The 21,480-nt window shown below is 36.0% G+C and overlaps 2 pseudogenes; one reads left to right on the top strand and one right to left on the bottom strand.

The window, feature by feature from the left end:
- The window catches only part of LOC137005151 (uncharacterized), a 1,346,463-nt pseudogene that overhangs the window by 274,054 nt on the left and 1,050,929 nt on the right, over positions 1 to 21,480 (bottom strand).
- Positions 12,956 to 13,072, top strand: LOC137018215 (5S ribosomal RNA; annotated as a pseudogene).

Genomic DNA, 21,480 nt, shown 5'->3' with positions numbered 1-21,480 from the left:
ATCTCCGTTGTGACGTTCGTCGATGGTGACTGACTGGCTTCTGGCAGTGGAGTGGGGCTGGCGGCGAAGTCATCCTCCGCGGGGCAGATAGTAAACGGAGAGTTGTTGTTTACCAGCACCCACTCCACGAGTGCGGCGAAGTCCTTCTGAGGACCGCTCCCTGGGAGGCGTGCCTGGGACCGCTCACTAAGGCTGGAGATGTAGAACACGCAGAGCGAGCGGTCTGGATAGTGTGTGAGGCACGCCAACTCCAAAAAATCCAGGGTGTGTGATTCCAGGGAGCGGTCCCTCTGCTCCAGGCACAAAAGGGCAACAGCAGGGTCCATGGTGACGGAGAAAGGGGAAAAAACAAACAAAAAGAAAATCGCCGCAAAAAACTGTATTGGTCCGTTCTTCTGTTAAGGATGTTGGTGTAGAGAGACGAGGCAGATACGGATTTCCACAAACATATAAGACTTTAATATTAACAAAGGCAGAGTACACCAAACTAGCATCAGACAACAACGAGAACGGACAAGGAGTGAATGGGAACACAGGGTATAAATACAGATGACTAACAAAGGGAGCTAAACAAGGTGATGGGATGATTAACAAGACACAGGTGGATCAAATGAACTAATCAACAGAACGGGGAAACTAGGTCACAGGGGAAGACAAACATGGGGCTCTGTAACAGCTACACCAAGTAAGTTTTACTGTACCTAAATGGAATAAATACATGATTCTTACCGAGACCAGCTGAACAATGAATCAGAGACGTTGATCGCAACGAGCTATATCACAAATGACATTTCTAAACGCGTTTTCGTACATTATTCATGGCGTGAGCACATACATATTCAAACGGATCAGAAGTTATTAATCTGTAATAAATACAAATGACAAAGCCAAATTTTGGTCAAAATTATTTTGAGTTTCACTTGCATTGTGTTTCTAAGCTGGATGGCAGAAAATGAGGGACATTATAACATGCTTAACGTGAAAAAGCTTAACGTGGCTTAATTTACTAATGCTAATGCTTTATTAGTTTAGTGTTTACTACAGAGAAGCAGACGAGCCCAGAATATGAACGCAACACATTTAACACAGGCATTTTCCTCCCATAAAGAAAACGCTTAATGGACAGTGACTTAACGTGTAACAAGACGGGTTCTGTTCATATTCTTATCTGCTTTGCTGTAACTGTTACATACAGTTTCTATGGGAGGAAAACGTTTAACACGAAATTAAACGCGTTGCGTTCAAATTCTGGGCTATTAGTATGATGTTTACTTACATTATGCCAGCATTACACCACGTTAAGCTTTTTATAATGTCCCGAAAATGGGACAAAATGGCGCTCCATCTCACATTCGTTTTCCACGCTGGTCAGTATATGCATATAGTTCATACCACAGCCAGCGTTCACGGCTTAAGGAGCAGAAGAAGGGGCTCAGTCGATGGTCGTTTTCATCGAGACCCTCCTGAGAGAAAAGCTTGAATTACCGCCGTCCCTGGAACTCAACATTGAACGAGCTCACCGGTCGTTGGGTACGTTACCCCCAAAAGATGCACCACCGAGATCAGTAGTGGGGTCATTCTACAGAAACGTCCACTTTTCTGTCCCTAGACTTTACAGAAATATTACACTTGAAAAACACTTTAGGATTACAATTTTTTTATATTTTAATATGAAACAATACGTTATTTGAACAATTAAACCTTCTTGAGCCATCAATGTGCCAATATTTGTTTAAACATTGTAAAACACTTTAGGATTACAATTTTTTTTTATATTTTAATATGAAACAATACGTTATTTGAACAATTAAACCTTCTTGAGCCATCAATGTGCCAATATTTGTTTTTTAATTAATTCTAAAAATTCCAAGCACCACAGAAGAGCTCGTCCCCACAGTCATGTACAGAGGGAAAGTGCTTTATTTTGAGCTCAGAAACAGGTTTTTCTACCATTTTAATTTCAATAATGTATGCATAACTATCAAATATATAATGTAAATAACATAAAAAAACCAAATGCCAAATAAATATTATAAAATATATCATGAATGTAGTTGTCCCCTGGTGTTGTGTCACTGGTGTTACCTTTAACAAAAATCTCTTATTTTGAAAGAAAAAATCACACTGATGGCATCACTTGACTTCCTTCTTCCTGTTTCCTGAAGATCAATGAAGAAAGGCAAATGGAAAGTCCTCTATCTCTTTTCAATTATCAGAAATTTTAATTAGAAAATCATAATTTCATACGAAGCTTTTAGTTGAAGTCACTGGTGTGACCTACTTTATTGCTAGGGAATTATAAAAAAACTAGAATACAAATGGATTAAACTACTTGATTTAGTAAATATATCATGATTGACAACATGTGGGTTGACATCTTGCAGCAGCCATTTTGTAAAATGCATTTTTCATAAAAATTGTCACTGGTGTTACTGTCACTGGTGTTACCTTTTTATGAAATTGTCACTGGTGTTACCGTCACTGGTGTTACCCATTTATAGATAAACTTTATTTAAAGCTATTCATTTAGTTCTTTTTTTCTTTTAAGATTACATGATTATAACTTTTCTTTCTCATTGTTAATCCTCCTCTGGTCAGATATGGCTAAATTAAGGGTATTTGGCTAAATTCAGTGCAGCGACTTTACAGACAGCGTATTTTACAGACAGTTTTAAAATGTTGTTTATGATCTTTTTCTGACTGTTTTCACTAAGTGTCAAAGATAAGTCTTTTATTGTACACCAAATGTAAAAATTTAGTCCAATCTACTTAATTCTAGTTGAAGAATAAGGATCTTTGGTCTTATGTATACGTCACTGGTGAGTCATTGTGTCACTGGTGTTACTGTTTTTTGTCTGTAACATTAAATAAAATGTGTCATATGTGACATGATAATAATTTTACATCCATTGAATTCTGCTACTCTCAAGAATTAAGATTTAAAGGATTGCATCATTACTTTTCATAACTGTTTTTCCAAAATTTTCATTGTTATAGCAAATACATGGTTGCGAAATTGAATTATTATCATTCAATCACACTTTTAACTAACCTGATTAAAATAAAAAACACATAATCTCCTTATTTTTTGCATTATCATTATTATTCTGTAACTCTGACTGCATGTGCTGAAAAAAAATGAGAAATAATATTTCATAAAATTGTTTAAAAATGCCAGAGAAGTAAGGTAACACCAGTGACAAAAAAGGGGACATGCAGTCTTTAAATAAATGTACAAAAAAATTTAAAAATCATTAAGCTGTCATTTATGTGTATTCATAAAGTCAAAGTGTAATATAATAATGTGGTAGTTTAAATGTTAGAAAAAGAAATACATTTTAAGACATTTTGTCATACCAAAAGTGGACGTTTCTGTAGAATGACCCAGTGGTGAAGTTTCAAAGTTACAGATGCAAGGAAGTAATCGTGAAGACGGCGTGGCAGAAAAAGGGATTTGAGGATGAAGGCAAGAAGATAGTTATAGATCATGATTATACACCAGAGATCTTGAAACAGTGGAAAAAATACGTGGAGGCAAAAAGTTCTCAGGGTTAAGAAGATACACTTCCAAACACCATTTCCAGCACGTCTCCGAGTATTTTACGATGGCGGATGAGAACAATTAATCCTAAAATATGGTTATACAAAAAAATGTAATTAAAGTGGTTTCCTATAATGTGAATGGTGTTCTCAACCCAATTAAAAGAAGTAAAATTCTAAGTAAAATGAAGAAAGACAGGGCGGGGATAGTTTTCCTGCAGGAAACCCATCTGACAGAAAAAGAACATGGAAAATTAAAAAGATGGTTATAACCAGGTATATGCTGCTTCATATAATTCAGGTCACAGGAGAAGGGTAGCGATTTTTTTCAAATCCCATTTCAAAAGCAGTCAGTGATAACCCTTGTGGAAAAAAAAGTGCACTAAAGTGTACTTTTTAAAAGTGTACTTATTGTTCAAATAATATACTTTTGATTAACATACTTAAGTGTGAATTAAATGTAATATTTTCACTGCTTAAGTGCATTTTATTTGTATTTAATTGCAGTTATATCACAAATGAACTTCACATTAAATGCAATTATGTGAGCTTTTGAGTGATTTTTTGGAACAACTTAATTGCAACTTTAATACAACTTTAATATGTAGTTTCATAATTGCTTCTATTGTATTTATATTACAGTTAAAGTGCACTTCTCATTGTACTAATATGCAGTTAATGTGAAATAAAACATAGGTTAATGTATTTTAATAATACACTTAATTGCTAATCAAATGTAATATTTTAACTGCTTAAGTGTATTTATTTGTATTTAATTTCAATTATATCACTAATTTACTTCACATTTAATGCAATTATTTGAACTTTTGAGTGTTTTTTTGAACAACTTAATTGCAACTTTAATACAACTGTAGTTTCATAATTCTATTGTATTTATATTGCAGTTGAAGTGAACTTGTCAGTGTACTAACAATCAATGAATGTGAAATAAAATATAGGTTAATGTATTTTAACAATACAATTAATTGTTAATTAAATGTATTTTTTTCGCCACTAAAGTGCATTTGATAAAACTTATATATATTACCAATTTAATACATATTAAAATGCAATTATTTGAAATTTTTAGTTATGTTTTAAACTACTTAAGAGGGACTTTAATATGTCTTAATATGTACTTTCATAATTACTTTTATTATCTTTAAATTATAGTTAAAATGCACATATATTAGTGTACTTACAAACATTGTGAACTAAAATATACTTTAATGTCAGTTAAAAATACACAAATGTGAATTATATGTAATATTTAACTAGTTACATAATCTCATAATCTGTAATATTTTCAAATATCAGTTTAAATTGATATTAAAGGCACTTTTTACAATCTGAATTGGGGCTTTAATACATTACTACTTTCTTAAATTCTATGTAAAAATGGTTAAGATATATTTATAAAAAAATACTAAAAACAAATTATAGTAAATTAAAATATGCATTAATTTCCATTTATGCACTGCAAATAAAAAACACAATGCCTCCACTGACAATAAAACACAGTGTAGTAGTTAAAAGTATGAATCCAACAATTTTATTGCAAAATTAAAATTTATGATTTAACTTTTGTGAAAAATTAAAAACAAATAAATTAAAAAAACAAATAGATAAACAAAAGCTTAAATTTAAATGTAGTAAATTTACAACACAATTAAATATGTAAAAAACTAAAATGTAATCTCAAAAAAGTAAACTTACATTATTAATTGTACAATTTAACAACAGACAGAACAACTACAATTACAAACAACAAATAAAGAACCGCATGACCGAATGGTAGGTCTCTTCAGTCTACATTGTCTATATCAATTGATACTAATTACCTTTAACCACACCACTTTCCTGATTTTTTTTAGCATAACTCTCATTGTTACATTTCTGCCTAAGCAGAGCCCTGACTTGGGATGGAGTGGTCCCTTGAAAACTAGCAATCACAGCAACTGTGAACACAAACATAATATAATTTTATGTAACGATAATGGCTGTTATCTGATTTAAGAATCTGCACTGGTTTATCAGGGCATACATTTGTAAATAAATTATTAATTAATTATTCTACACATTGTTTGTGGATCTATTCATACAAAATATTCTGGGAGCCATGAAATCAGGTTGAAAATCCTAAAATTGTGGTGGAAGTTATAACTTAAAAAAAAAAATGCTGGCAGTGAAGAGATTAACATTTTGCATTTGAATAGAATCATTTAATATACATGCAACCACATGAAGCAAATTTATTCAGGTTACCATTTTTTTTAATGTAGCTCTAACACTTTTGCATCAAGACAATAACAAACATACCAATGATTGCATTTACTTTGATGGGGTCCAGTGGTGTTTTTTTGGTTTTCATTCCCGTAAGGCTTGATGTGGCTAGAGCCTCACGTCAAAAAATAATGACTGCTAGATCCTGGGTAAACACTGACATCTTTATCCGGGACAAACGAGCAAATGTTCTTTTAGGAATTCTTATTCCTGCACCCAGGGAGATCTATTTAGACAACACACAAAAAAATATGTATATATACATTGTGTCGGAAGTGTATAAGCATAAATGACATGAACAGTGGCTTAAATATATAATTAATTAAAGGGTTAATTAATCATCCTAATGTTGTTCCACACCTGTAAGACATTCGTTCATCTTCAGTACACAAATTAAGATATTTTTGATTAAATCTGAGGGTATCTAATCTAGAGATCGAATTATTTGCATAATTTTTAGAGCATTTATCAAGCAGAATTTTGTTGGAACATAAATGTAAACTTAAACATTTAAATAAACTAAATACAACTTTATAAATAAAAATCAATTAAAAACGTTGTCATGTTGCACAGCCTTGTATGCATGAACAGTTCTAAACTCTTACTGATTTCTGACATTCTTGACGGTTAACGTTAGACAGGTTTAATGAGGATAATTGTGCGGCATATATATATATATATATATATATATATATATATATATATATATATATATATATATATATATATATATATATATAGGCTAGGTAATTTCGCCGTCACATCTGAGTGCAAAACGCTGCTTGGATAATTTCAAGATAGGCTAGTTGAAAATAATGAATAATACATTAATAATGTAATAATTGTTTATAATTGTTTATAATGTGTTTATTCTTGTTAGACTATTTGTTTTAATTTTAATTTTTTTATTTTATTTTAGGCTACTTATTATGGACACAAATTAATCATGACAAACCAAATCAATTTGAATTGAATTAATTATAGGCCTACCATTGATGATAACATTAAGCTGATACCAATATTTAAGCCTATAATTATAACATTTTTTTTTTTAATGAAAAATCATGATTGTATTTTTATTTATTTTTTTTCAAAGTAAGATTAATGTAAGCAGCTTCTTGCAATACCCTCCTAAATGCGTAATAAATCCTAAGTGCACACATTAGCGCTGAAATGACCGTATAGCCGCCTATGGTCGTTTTTACTGTCCAGAATTATCAAAGAAATTCAATAGGCAGACGCAGATTATCTTGAGTTTTGCGTTAGTTCAAATGCGCGTCAAGGTGATGGAAACCATTGGCATACTCATGATGTGTAATGACCACTTGTGCGTAAAACACCATGGCATTATGTATTAGGCCCAACAAAGTCTGACAAACAGCCCTCGACATAGAAATCAGATGTTTAAACTCGTAGTTATTTTGTGCGCGACCGCGTTCATGTGGAGACAGCCAGTGTATGGGCATATACTCGTTTAACCATCAGTTCTTCTGCGTCTCCTCACAGCATTTCAATAAAACGATATCCAACAACACAAATAGCTCTCTCTGTAATCACAAGTTCCCTTCATAATGCAAAGCATGCGACTTGCACGCTTAAGTTTCAGAAAACATCGTCATCGAAGTTTATATGTCTATAATTTATGTAATTAATATATGTATTCTTTATATCACAGGTTTTCAAACCCTGTGTCACGAGACTTAAAAAATGGGTTGGCATTTTCATAAAAGCATAGTCTAAAATGAATAAACAAAATATATTTGACTTAATTGATTAACAAAGTGTCATGTAGCGTGTTGTCGAGCAGCCAGGGAAGTAGAAGCACAAAAGTTTTTACTAACGCCAGCCTTGATTTATTTTATACGCCTTTCACCAGCAGGTGCAGCCAGCCAAAATACACCAAAAATAAATAAATAAATAAATAAATAAATAAATAAACAAATAAATTCAACACAAATACAAAAGAAAATGCTGGGAGCAGCAAAACCGGGCACTAACAACTTTTTGTAATACAAAAATGACCGTCTCACATCAGACAAACATGTTCCCCTACTCGCATCGTTCACCGTCTTCCCAAACTTACACAGAGCATGGATTAACTAGACCAGTTTCCCACCACGCTAATGGGTCAAACCATCGTTACGTGGAAAGATTTCACCCCACAACGCTTCACTCCAGATACATTAAATAATAAAATACATAAGCAATTTCTTACATTTCAATAATAATACCAACAAGCAAACACATACACATACAAAAGAAAGGTCTAACACCGCAGTAAAGATAGTTTGCGGTTTGATATTCAGATTTCTTTTGGCTATAAATACGCAGTGCGCTGTCATAGACATGCAAATAATACCAAATATCGTTCTCCATGATTTGTGAATTAAGGTGACGCTGTCCTTTGGGCCGAAATCAGTTTTTTTTTTCGTAGCGACTCTTAATTTTATAATGGCTATAGCTCCAAATGTTGGACACTTAGAGGAATGAAACTGGTGTCATCTTCACCAGCTTGATCTGTGAATTTTTTCACAGCAAAGCTCTTGTCCGTAAACCCCTTGATAAGACCGCCAGTAAGGAATGTGAAATAAAGGCGTTCTTCATGTTTAACGTCTATTACCAATGAACAGGCAGACTGCTGGAATAAAATAACATTGTTTTAGGTCGAGCTCGATTTGTGAAAACTTTCACAAGTGCATTTTGTCTCGTGGTCATGTGTCTCTTTGCTCTGCCCCCCGTTGTTTGTATAATATGATATATATATATATATATCTATATATATATATATATATATTTATATATATATATATATATAATTGACCTTGTACAGATAATGTACATCACTATTCTCATCTGTGAAAACTTTCACAGTTCAGTGCGGGTCAGCTGACCCATCCCAGGGTCACTAACATCGCTATTCTGATCTGAGAAAACTTTCACAATTGAGTTTTGGTCAGCTGACCCTTCCCTGGGTCACTAATATCGCTATTCTGATCTGTGAAAACTTTCACAGTTGAGTTTTGGTCAGCTGACCCTTCCCCGGGTCACTAACATCGCTATTCTGATCTGTGAAAACTTTCACAGTTCAGTACGGGTCAGCTGACATTTCCCTGGGTCATGTACATCACTATTCTGATCTGTGAAAACTTTCACAGTTCAGTACGGGTCAGCTGACCCATCCCAGGGTCACTAGCATCACTATTCTGACCTGTGAAAACTTTCACAGTTCAGTACGGGTCAGCTGACCATTCCCTGGGTCACTAATATCGTTATTCTGATCTGTGAAAACTTTCACAGTTGAGTTTTGGTCAGCTGACATTTCCCTGGGTCTTGTACTTCACTATTCTGATATGTGAAAACTTTCACAGATCAGAATAGTGATGTACATGACCCAGGGAAGGGTCAGCTAGCATCACTATTCTGAACTGTGAAAGTTTTCACAGTTCAGAATAGTGATGTACATGACCCTTCCCAGGGTCACTAGCATCACTTTTCTGATCTGTGAAAACTTTCACAGTTCAGTACGGGTCAGCTGACCCATCCCTGGGTCACTAATATCGCTATTCTGATCTGTGAAAGTTTTCACAGATCAGAAAAGTTATGTACATGACCCAGGGAAGGGTCAGCTGACCTGCACTGAACTGTGAAAGTTTTCACAGATCAGAATAGTGATGCTAGTGACCCTGGGATGGGTCAGCTGACCCGTACTGAACTGTGAAAGTTTTCACAGATCAGAAAAGTTATGTACATGACCCAGGGAAGGGTCAGCTGACCTGCACTGAACTGTGAAAGTATTCACAGATCAGAATAGCGATATTAGTGACCCAGGGATGGGTCAGCTGACCCGTACTGAACTGTGAAAGTATTCACAGATCAGAATAGTGATGCTAGAGACCCTGGGATGGGTCAGCTGACCCGTACTGAACTGTGAAAGTATTCACAGATCAGAATAGTGATGCTAGAGACCCTGGGATGGGTCAGCTGACCCATACTGAACTGTGAAAGTTTTCACAGATCAGAATAGTGATGCTAGAGACCCTGGGATGGGTCAGCTGACCCGTACTGAACTGTGAAAGTTTTCACAGATCAGAATAGTGATGCTAGAGACCCTGGGATGGGTCAGCTGACCCGTACTGAACTGTGAAAGTATTCACAGATCAGAAAAGTGATGCTAGTGACCCTGGGATGGGTCAGCTGACCCATACTGAACTGTGAAAGTTTTCACAGATCAGAATAGTGATGCTAGAGACCCTGGGATGGGTCAGCTGACCCATACTGAACTGTGAAAGTTTTCACAGGTCAGAATAGTGATGCTAGAGACCCTGGGATGGGTCAGCTGACCCATACTGAACTGTGAAAGTTTTCACAGGTCAGAATAGTGATGCTAGAGACCCTGGGATGGGTCAGCTGACCCGTACTGAACTGTGAAAGTATTCACAGATCAGAATAGCGATGTTAGTGACCCTGGGATGGGTCAGCTGACCCGTACTGAACTGTGAAAGTTTCAAAAATGAGAATAGTGATGTACATTATCTGTACAAGGTCATGTATATAATATATATATATATATATATATATATATATATATATATATATATATATATATATATATATATATATATATATATATATATATATATATCATACAAAAAATGGGGGGCAGAGCAAAGAGAAACACGACCACGAGATAAAATGCTATTGTGAAAGTTTTCACAAATCGAGCTCGACCTAAAACAATGTTATTTTATTCCAGCAGTCTGCCTGTTCATTGGTAATAGACGTTAAACATGAAGAACGCCTTTATTTCACATTCCTTACTGGCGGTCTTACCAAGGGGTTTACGGACAAGAGCTTTGCTGTGAAAAAATTCACAGATCAAGCTGGTGAAGATGACACCAGTTTCATTCCTCTAAGTGTCCAACATTTGGAGCTATAGCCATTATAAAATTAAGAGTCGCTACGAAAAAAAACCCTGATTTCAGCCCAAAGGACAGCGTCACCGTAATTCACAAATCATGGAGAACGATATTCGGTATTATTTGCATGTCTATGACAGCGCACTGCGTATTTATAGCCAAAAGAAATCTGAATATCAAACCGCAAACTATCTTTACTGCGGTAGATCTAACACATCATAGTATTCACACATCTCTCCCCACTTTAGAAAATGGTATAACCACTCGAGTAATTGGAGAAATTCACTTCCCAAATACAAGACCAGCCAAGAAATTAGAAATGCAAGACTATGACATGTAAATACAATAAACTTATGCAAACCCATGTCAAAACATAACTAACTAAATAAATAAATAATAATACAGTGAACTAATGTTCACGTGATGATGATCTATGCAGTCATCATCACACAAGGCGAAAGAAAAAACTGCCCAATAGTAGCCTATACTGCTGAGTTTGATTCATTTTTGTGAGGCGCGGCGCTCCACAAACAAGTTCAAGGAAAGGAAACCGAGATGGCAAAAAGCGCATCCTGTTTTCTTTATTTTGCAAAAGCATAATGTTCTGTTTTTAGTGTGAGTGTATAAAAGTAAACTTCGCAGTATTGAATAATGTCTTACTCATATCTGTAAATTACGGTATTTAAGTTGTTTCTGCTGGTAGGAAACCAGTTGAAGTTGATCGTGCCGGCGCCTCGCGTGCGCACTCAACATATTCATTGCAAACTTGACATCACAGCCTGTTCATTATCAAAATAAAATACCGTCAGCCAAACATATAAACAAATTACACTGCTCATACATACTCCGTAGTATCTGTGCCGTTCAGTGTGACCACCGCTGAAACTGGTTCTGCCAAACACATTTTTGCTCATTTGAAGAGGATGATTTTTTTCATTGATATTAAAACGGGAGTGAAGTAAATCCTATTTGACACAAATAAAAGTTCAGCATCCAAATACATTGCTAATATGGAAACATTTGAATTCATGCCAGACGAGAGAACACCGGTTTTTACTTTCAGTTTCGCTTCAAATTCATTCGTTTGGGCTTGTTTATAGCTAATTACCAGTTTTTATTCTTGTTCTGTATATGTATATTACATATTTTAGTATTCTTATGCTTGACTAGACTTGGTTTTGTCACGTCAATAAAAAAAAAAAAAAAAAAAAAGGTTCATTAAAAAAAAAAAGTTTGACAGCCACTGCTTTATATGTTGTGTATGTGTTGGAAAACACAAAATCTGGCATGGACCACTTTTGGTGTTATATGAGAGGGGGATCCCCCAAATGAGGTGCCGGATCAGATTTTAGAGGTTCCGGTTCCAGCTTGTCCCGGCTGCCTGCCACTGTTCAGTCAAATCAAATCTGTTATTTGGCTTTTAGTGACATGCTTTTTAATTATGAAAGCTGCAGTCCGTAACTTTTGGAGCTCTAGCGGTAAATAACCAAAATTGCAGGCGTCTTGGTACTGCAGGTAGCCTACTGTAGCCTACTCCACAGCGGTGCCGACTCGAACCAGTCTAATAGTAGCCTACCAATATAAATATAAAATATAGGCTAAACTCTTATTATAGGTGGGTCATAGTGATTCAGGATAAGACAAAAATACGGTTTGGAAAATGGATTCATGATGTAGGCTAATGGTGTTTGGGGGGCAGTAAAGGACCTGGATAATGGAATGGGGGGTGTTGGCCCAAAAAAGGTTGAGAACCACTGATTTAGAGGGTCATGGCATGGGGGGTCTAGAGCCTATCCCATCTAGCACTGGGTGAGAGGTGAGGTGCATCATGGACAGGCTGTCACTGTATTTCAGGGCTACACAAAACGACTAATGCACAACTGTGCCACCTTATATCTAAGTTGTTAAAAAAAAAAAAAAAAAATTCCACTGACACTTTGGATTTCTTGAACCGGTAGTGTTTTCTATTGACATCTGCAGATATAGCCAGCATGTCTGGTGTGCATGCTGGGCATTTAAAGGGCTCCATCAAGCACAGGTCTTCTTTTTTATAACTGCAGAAGGCAAACTCCCGAAAAACTCTGTCGAATGTATTGTAACAAATACTGCCCGTCTGGTAAGAAGGATGGAATTATTTTGGTTAATGAAAGATTTTGAAGTCTGAAAATTAAAAACTTTCTAAATGAAAACAGCCCTTACCCTTACCCTTACTTATGGCCAGCAGCCATATCACCCTGTAGCCCAAGACTGGTTGCCCACTGAAGCTAAGCAGGGCTGAGCCTGGTTAGTACCTGGATGGGAGACCTCCTGGGAAAACTAGGTTGCTGCTGGAAGAGGTGTTAGTGAGGCCAGCAGGGGGTGCTCACCCTGTGGTCTGTGTGGGTCCTGACACCCCAGTATAGTGATGGGGACACTATACTGACAAAAAGCACCGTCCTTCGGATGAGACGTTAAACCGAGGACCTGACTCTCTGTGGTCATTAAAAATCCCAGGATGTCCTTCGAAAAGAGTAGGGGTGTAACCCCGACATCCTGGCCAAACTTGCCCATTGGCCTCTGTCCATCATGGCCTCCTAATCATCCCTATACACTGATTGGCTTCCTCACTCTGTCTCCTCTCTACCAATAAGCTGGTGTGTGGTGGGCGTACTGGCGCAATATGGCTGCCGTCGCATCATCCAGGTGGATGCTGTACATTGGTGGTGGTTGAGGAGATTCCCCCTTCAATATGTAAAGTGCTTTGAGTGCCCAGAAAAGCGCTATATAAAAAATGTAATGATTATTATTATTACCCGACCAGTGGAAAGAGATCTATGCTCATGCATTTTGAGGAATGCTTGTTGGGATAAAGAAGGGATAGCCAACCCAGTCTCATGGCAGTTTGTGATTTGGTCACGTAATTTAATCTATTTATTCGTGGCAGGGACACGTTTATTTAGTTATTTTCGTAATTTCAGCACGTTTTTTAAACTAATGCATTTCAATTGGATGCATCTTTCGTGCAACAACACGATTCTTTCTGCTAGTCGTGCTGCAGCAGAGAAGCTGTTTAATCAACATTTATTCACGAGATCTTATCACGGTTTATATATGTGCAGTGCTGCTGCTAGCCATTTTGGTGCCATTACCATATTTCTTTTAAAAATAAAGCCAGTCCTTTATATACCTCCTACTGTCAAAGTCAAACTTCGTCAGGTGCTGCGCAAATTGCGCAATCCAACGCACCACTGGGCTTGATGGGATATCGAGTTGTTGGGGGGCACCATCTCTAGAGCAATTAAATACTCTTGTTATGCCTTAACATACGTTTGTGATGCCCTTTATTTTAAGTTTTTTTTTTTGTTGTTCTTTTTATTTAAACTATGTAGCGATCTTGTACAGTTATTAAATCAATTTATGGGTTAGATATATGAATATAATAACTCATAAAGTTTTATAATTAATTATGATGCATATACCGACCCAAGGGAGAATTAAACATATATTGTGTATTAATTACAATGAATTATAATCAATTACATATATGATTAGTTCTGGTTTAATAATTATTTAGAGAAACTTTCAGTTTGTCCAGCAAACCGGTAAGTTTTCCACAGACTATTATAATGGAAATGTTATCCTCTGGCCACGAGGATAAATTCCTATAGCATCAAACATAGAGCGATTGTATTAGAATCGAAACGTTAAAGTGACCTGGTTTTTGTTGAATGAGCAAAAGAACAAAAAGCATGGATATAATGTATTTAATATGTAAAATTAATACTACAAAGGTTATACAGCTATACACAGGGTAGATACATATATACAGAAGTGAAAGTAAAGAAAGGGAAAGAGAGAAGAGAGGTGGCAAACTTACTAACAGTCCTTTGCTGAGAGCCAGCACAGAAATTAGTTATCTAATATTCATAAATGGTACTTGCATCAGTTTGCTTGCTGAGTTTCGGTTCAGTCCATGGTTCAGTGCTGCTGCAGTTCATTGGCTTCTTCCGTTTCCGCGGAAGGGTTTGAACTGAGGACGTGAAAGTTAGTTTCGCTGGAGAGATGGTGGTCCCGAAAAATGAGCGCGATGGAAGTTGAGTGTCGGTGCTCTTATGGAAAACCACGCTAACACACCTCCTTGGTTGGAATAGCCAAACTTTTAGGCAAATATAGGCAAACTTTTTCCTTTGTCTTGTCTTGTTGCTTGATTTGCATAATTTATTGAATTTATGGAGGTATCAGATAGGAGTGTATTTTCTTCATAGTACTATTAAAATGCATTCGACAGCAACAATGCATTTGACAACTATGTGACATATCTCGGTGAATGAGAGGTAACAAGAGCTTTAAAACGAGACCAAACAGGACAGATCAGAAAAGCATATAAAAGAAGTTATGGTTTACAGACAATAGTATCATTAGAAATTACACTAGCACAACTACAATCCAAGCTAAGCTTATACAGTGGGAATAACTATGCGATTTGACATACAACAGCGGTTACATTTAGGCATAATTATATTTTGCACATACAGTCTTAAATGCATGTTTGTGTTTTTGTGTGCATCTGTGTGTGTGTGGTGTGTGTTGGAATGTGATCTGGCACTTAGTCCACATGAGGGGCCCTTTGATGTCCCAAGAGCTAGGAGATGGGGCCCTCTGTTTTACCTCAGAGGGGCCACAAAGATGCCAAAGTCACAATCACTCTGAGACCAGCCGGAGCCAATTCGTGATTTATATGCAGAGTTCAGGAGGCTGAAAGCGTTCGCAAAATTCCAAAGTTGATTGACTACGCCGGATCTATCCAGATGCTACAACTATATTGTTACTAAATGTGAAAATGTGTAAAAGTAATGTGTCGAGGACTTTATTGAATTCTGTAATTTTAAAAATTCAATAAAAAAAAAAGTAAAAAAAAAAAAAAAAAAAAGAACCATTGCGCCTCTTACAGCAAAAAAAAAAGTATATTTAATTGTGTTTTTGTCACCAGCAATACAGTACGTTGCTCATTTTTGTTACAGTAAGTTAAGCTCAGAAAATGTTTTAAAGTTCCATTTCTTCTGTTGTCCTGTTTTTTTTGTTGTTGTTGTTTTTTTTTTACAATATCCGGATGACGGAGCTCTCCCCAATTACTTCCTCTCTGGAGTCGTTGATTAAGGTAGGCTAAAATTATAGACAACCTCATGAACATGTAGCCTATATAATTTGATGAAATATGTATGCAAAAGTGTATTAGTCAAGTATGGTGCTGGGGTATTGTCATGACTGCCTTATACCCTAATTTAACTTTTTGTGACATTGTTTTGGTGTTTCCATTTGTCTGATATCATCCTCTCTGGGTTGTATTGTACTATAACAACCGCATCTCTCTACATTATCCTATTACATGGCTACTTAACTTATCAAATAAATCAATCATTTGACACAAAATATTGATTTTAAAAAGGGGTTTCTTTTATTGATTTAAATACGATTGTATTGCTTCCGCTAAAGAAAATAGTCCATTCAGTTTTTTACGGTTGTAATCCTGCAATGTAAACGTCTGTTTAATTATCCGGACTTCTTTCAGTGGATTGATAGTTGTCCTCCAGACTCCGAGTGAACAGAACTGCGTCCATTTTAGTTTTTGAGATCTTCAGTGCTCATTAAAAAAGTTATATTTAGCTGCACCAGTCACAAAAATGTATATTTTATCCATTGTTAAGTAAATTCATTGTCTCTGTCCCATTAACTCCCTTCCCCTAAACGAGTGTTGTTTTTGTTATTTAGATTCTACCAACCTACCTGCTAGATCACCAGTAGATCACCAGAACCAAAGGCCCTTTTTAAGCGCCAACCTATCTGGATTTGTGCACTGTTTGTCTTTTGGTCAGTCTCTCATTTCTGTCTGTGTCTCTTATCTTTGCCTGCCCCTCTGTCCATCTCAGTGTCTGTCCTTCTTTTTCTGTATGCCCCTCTCTCCGTTTCTGTGATGACCACAGAACCGACTGTCACTGACTGTCAAGATGGCAATTACATGGAGGGGAGACGGATGGCTCTTGAAATGAGCTTAGAACATGTTCTGACTGAAGCCAGGGTAGGTGTTTTTTAGGTGTTGAATTTTCGGATGCCTACATCGGGTCCTATTCTATGTATTGCCACGTACAAAAAACAACTATCCATTGTATCTTAATGGTTTAAGAAATATTTAGGCTATAATAATCACTCTGTAGCTTATTAGAAAAACAGTATTATATAAGGCTATTATATAAGCCTCAGACTCATTCAGTCTGTGATTGCATCTAGCTGCTCTCAACTGTAAAACATTTTCATGAAAGGGGTGTAGAGGTGGCTTTTACTTTTGGTTTTAACTCCTTGGTCCAGCCAAACTGAATGCATTGATCAAGGATTCTTTCTTGAATTCCCCCCCTGAAAGCAGGGTTCACACAAATCCTGGAACACCTGTATCATTAGAGATTAGATTGCCATTCATGTAAAATGCTGGCAAAAAATGTAAAAACTCGAAAGCTCGCCAGACCTACCGTATGGGGGTAAATTGATGCCAAAACCATTGAAAATGGACAGACTAAAAGTCACAAATAGATATTACAACTTGTAAACACAAAACGCAATCTACAAATAGAAAAAAAATCCGCAAACAAAGTCCTCATGATCCGCAAATGTAAAACAAGATCTACAAATAGATACAAAGTCCTCAAACAAACTCTTTGTGATCCACAAATATAAAGCATGATCTACAAAAAGATTAAAAATCCACAAATAAACACATCATGATTCACAAATTGAAATCAGTGACTTGAAAACCAGAATTTGAATGAATTTAAAGTGACTTGTTTGCAGGTGAAGATCATGTTCTGTTTGTAGATTGTGTCACATTTGTTTTCATAATTCTGACACTATTGTTTCGCTGTTGTGACAAAATAATGCCATAATCATTGAAAATGAAGAGACTATGAGTCAAAAATGCATATTACAATTTGTAAACACAAAACAAGGTCTACAAATAAATTTAAAATCTGCAAATGTAAAACACAATCTGTAAATAGATTCCAAATCTACAAATAGATAAAAATCCACAAACAGACTCTTCATGATCCGCAAATGTAAAACAAGATCTACAAATAGATAAAAATCCACAAACAGACTCTTCATGATTCACAAATAGAAATCAGTGACTTGTACTTGACAACCAGAATTTGAATGAATGCAAAGAGATTTGGCTGCGCACAAGGTTCATTATTCGTTTGTAGATTGTGTTGCATTTGTTTTCAGAATTTTGGCACAGATATTTCACTGTTTTTTCCATTAAAAAATCTACAAATGCCCTCCTCACAATTTGCAATCAAACACGGTCTAACTTGTATTTTCAATTCACTGATAAAAGACATTTGTACACATTCTGTGCAAAGCTCAGCATGCAAGTGTTGAATCTGTGTTTGCAGATCACAGGGTTTTCATACAAGTGATTATGGAGGGAACAAATAAGAGACTGGAGGGTGTTATACGGGATGAAGTCTGGAATTTACACAACATATGATGGAGGAGATTAAATCAGGACATAAAGAAATTGAAGCCAAAATAAAATCTTTTGAAAATGATATAATGAATTCAAAACGTGACATTGATGAAATGTTCACTAAGCTTGACTACACTGAAAATCAACATAAAAGGGAAAATTTAGTTATTGACGGTATAATGGATGATAAGGAAGAAAGTTGGAGTGGTTTGGAGCAGAAGGTCCAACACATGTTCTCCACTAATCGTGGACTGGATGGGAAGATTGAAACAGAGTGTGTCCAGAGGATGGGTCAGTACCAGGAAGGTGGAAGGCCCAGGAGAATTCTGGTGAATCTGCTGCGCCTCAAAGACAAACAGCGCATTCTTTCCTCTGCTAAAAAGCTTAAGGGGACTAACATCTACATAAATGAAGATTTCTCTGGGGCTGTGCTTCAGAGAAGAAAGGAACTGTGGCCCAAACTTAAAGCTGCTAGAGCCCAAGGTGAAAAGGCAGTACTAAGGTATGATAAATTGGTATTTTTGCCTAGAGAGGAAAGGATCCAGAACTAAGACATATTTCAGTGTAAAAGTTTTATGTTTCTGATGTGTTTGAAGTTATATTCCTTATATCACGCTAATGTGTACAACCAAAACTAGTAAAAGTTTGGTTTTGGCACATCTAAACATTAGTAGTATAAAGAACAAAATACAAGACATTAATAATTTAGTGCACAAGTATTCAATCAATATATTAGCTCTATCTGAGACACATCTCGACAGCTCTATTCAAAACTCTGAATTACCAGTTAAAGGTTTTAATGTTTTTAAAAAGGATAGAAATAAATTTGGTGGTGGTGTGGCCATCTTTGTGCAAAGCAGCATTCCCTGTAAGTTAAAACAAAATTGAATATGCTATGACATTGAAGCTATATGGGTAGAAGTCCATGTACCTTATATGAAACCAGTGCTTATGGGATGCTGTTATAGACCTCCTGATGCACATGTGGACTATCTGACATGCTTAGGTGAAATGCTTGATAATGCCTCTGATGTTAATTGTGAACTTTACTTGTTTGGAGATATGAACATTGATTGGAATGATGACAGATGCACAAATAAAAAGAAATTACTTTCCTATATAACTGTCTGCAATCTACTTCAAATTGTTAATGTGCCAACAAGAATCTTTAGCAACAAGGTGGGCATTACAACAGCAACATGTATTGACCACATTTACACTAATGTACCAGAACTGTGTACTGACGTTGTGTCAACACCAGTAGGGTTTATTGACCATAATCTCATTGCTGTCAACAAGAAAGCTAAAGTCCCTAAAGCTAAAGCTATTTTTGGTACATATAAGAGGTTTTATAAAGTATCTGCTACTGAAAAGATTGTGGGAGAAGTAAAAATGTTGATTGGAAAGATGTGTACAGTGGCCACAACCCAGAAGCTTCCTTGGATGCTTTCATGAGCATGCTTTTGAGCATTGTTGATAAATATGCACCGATGAAAAATATGGTAATAAAAACACATACTGCAAGGTGGATTGATTCAACATTGAAAAATATGATGAAGCAAAGAGATGAAGCTAAACAAGTGGCTGTGAAAACTGGATATTAGAGGACAGATTAAAATATTGTAAATTAAGGAACCAAGTTACTAAAATGAATAAAAGGAAAAAGAAAGAGTACTACAAAAACAGAATTGACAGTGATAAACATGATGGCAAAAAGCTTTGGAAAGTGTAAGTCCGTGAGGGGATGTAAAAAATGATGGCTCACTCGCAAAGCACTTTTCGTGCAAAGTGTAATTTATTTACAGTGCCAAAAGTTGGTCCACAGTGAAGAATATATACAAGTGTCCACAAAAGAGAAAAAAATAAAAATAAAAATCCAAAGTACCAAAGAAACAACAAAGGAAAAATAAACCAGAAAATAGTCCAACAATGAAATATATACAGGTATCCACGGGTATCCACAATATACAAAAGAAAGGGGTTTTAGATTTGCTCGAGGCACCACGGTAGCACTCTTGCGTCGACTTGGTAAACAAGTACTGTCTTTAGGTTTGGCCTGGCTTTTTATAGGCCAAACCCCGCCCCTTTTTGGGCCACCCCATCTTTGGGTACATATAACATAATGCACATCAAAATACCTCAACTATTTCATATTAAATATGATAAAACAATAATAGTTAATCCCTATTTATTATATATATATATATATATATATATATATATATATATATATATATATATATATATATAATACACACATAATCCAATCACACATAATACATTTAACACATAATCTGGACAATTAAATACACACTCAAACACCTATTCGCAATGGACAATGGTTTCGTCAGCTTCCGGTTGCGCTGCGCCGGCGCGACCAGGCCGTGACGTCATAAGCGGCCGCCGCTCGATTGTTCGGTTTGTCCAGCGCAGTCGGCGTTTCTCAATGTCAAGGATACTTCCTTGGCAGGACTGGTCCTTCCAAGTCACTTCCTTCAGAGTCTAGGAGAGGCTCCTCTTTAGCATTCAGAGAACACGTAAATGTAACAGACTAGCAAGTGCACGTCATTGAGTCATTACCCCGGTAAACAGCTGCTTGTTTTCTACCTTTACAGTCTATGTTTTCTACACGGAGACGTATCAACGCCTCCGTTTGTTCCTTGGTCCCTGTTAAAAAATACGAGAAAGCTATGAATAACGCTGTGAATGGTATAAATGGTATAATATTAACGTTAAATTACTTTAGACAACTTAACTAGTTATTTATAAAGGATGCCGGTGATGGCAAACAAGCTAACAACGGTCCGGTTCAGTTAGCCATCAATAACGTAATTTGTATTTGTATAATTTATAATATCAATACTGTAGTAATTTGTACTGGCATTTAAACGTTAAACTTTATTTATCTGACATATTTACTACTGTTATAACAAATGTTTGGTAACGTAAATATACTTACATTTGAAAGCATATTGCCCGCTAACGTCCAACATTTTTTAAAAACATTTTTGAACAAGATTGCAAAGCTGCACGCATAGGATTGTGGGTGATTTGAGAGCGCGAAGGATACACATATGCATCCTTTCCTGTGTATGGGATATTTTTCGAACGAAGGACTCAGTCCTTGTTTGAAATTCCGAGGATCCTCGACATTGGAACAGTCCTTTGACGGATGTCGATGACGTAGCATCCTCGAAATTCTGGCTTCCGAGGATCCTTCCTTGACATTGAGAAACGCCTAGTGTT

Source organism: Chanodichthys erythropterus, chromosome 3 (assembly GCF_024489055.1).
Source record: "Chanodichthys erythropterus isolate Z2021 chromosome 3, ASM2448905v1, whole genome shotgun sequence".
NCBI lineage: Eukaryota > Metazoa > Chordata > Actinopteri > Cypriniformes > Xenocyprididae > Chanodichthys > Chanodichthys erythropterus.
The sequence above is the reverse complement of the archived record's forward strand: the minus strand, read 5'-3'. Positions and strand labels throughout refer to the sequence as shown.